The sequence below is a fragment of the Emiliania huxleyi genome, assembly GCF_000372725.1.
Source record: "Emiliania huxleyi CCMP1516 unplaced genomic scaffold EMIHUscaffold_22, whole genome shotgun sequence".
NCBI lineage: Eukaryota > Haptophyta > Isochrysidales > Noelaerhabdaceae > Emiliania > Emiliania huxleyi.
This window is the reverse complement of record NW_005200417.1, coordinates 891,611-892,720: the sequence shown is the minus strand read 5'-3', so window position 1 is coordinate 892,720 and position 1,110 is coordinate 891,611.

Below are 1,110 nucleotides of genomic sequence, written 5' to 3'. Positions count from 1 at the left end.
CGAGAGGGACAAAATGACGCAATTTGTTCAAAATCAAGGTTTTGTAACGCGAGCTGTGCCACAGAACAACTGGGGCTGGCGCGTGATCACCGGATCGTGCGGAGGCCACCGCGCCATTAGCCACTTTCCCCGTCGCCGTGGCTGGCAAGAAGGCGCGGGTAGACCTCGGGTGCGCGTTCCGCTCCAGGCCCCGCCCACCGCATCGACGTCGGCTTCACGCCGCGAGGAGAGTACGCCGCCCGCCAGCTTCCGCACGGCATCTTTGGCCAGTGCTTCTCAACGCCAGTCGCGAGGCACGGCCCCGGAAGGACGTCTATCCACCGAGGGGCCACTTCCCCCCCCCCCCCCCCTCTCCCACAATCCGCTCGCCACACCACATCTCCCTCGCAAGCGTTGCCATTATGATGACAGCAAATCTGACTCGGGCCAGGTGCCAGTCAAGGCGCTCTTGGTCGGGGACGCGACTGCATCGGCCATCGATGACCTGGAGGACTGACCCGCGAGGCGCGCCAATGGCGATGCCGGCCACATTCAAGTGGTCGGGCTGTTTGAATTATGTCTTAGGGGTGCGGGTCTGTCGTCTGTGTGACCTCTGCTCACATCAAGTGTGTGACTGGTGTGACTGTTGGTAGCTGCCGCGCCCTCGCACGGTAATCTCCGTTTGTTTGAGCACACACCGTTGGTCGATGGGAGTGCCAACCCACAAAGCACAATGGTCATTGCCTAACGACCCACACCCAGGGCCCAGTATAGTCCTTTTATTATTTATAGAGTAACTTATACCTAGTGAGTTCACACAGACACTTCAGTCTCTTCACTGCGTGTGAGAGTGACGCACATCTGTGAAATACAAAGAAACCGATGCCGCTAGAGCCCGACATGTGTGTGTATGGATGGCTCGCGGTCGACACACTCAGTTGTCAACCCCCCCCCCCCACCCCCTTTATATTTAGTTGGTTGTGGAAATGGTTCGTTAGGGTTAATTGTCGGTACTCTGGTCGATTACTTTTGTCTTTATGTTATAGCTTCTTTTTCCTCCTCACCTTTTTCGGTTATTTATCTCTTGTCGATCAGTGTACCCCTGCGTATTTTGTTTTCAATTTTAATTTT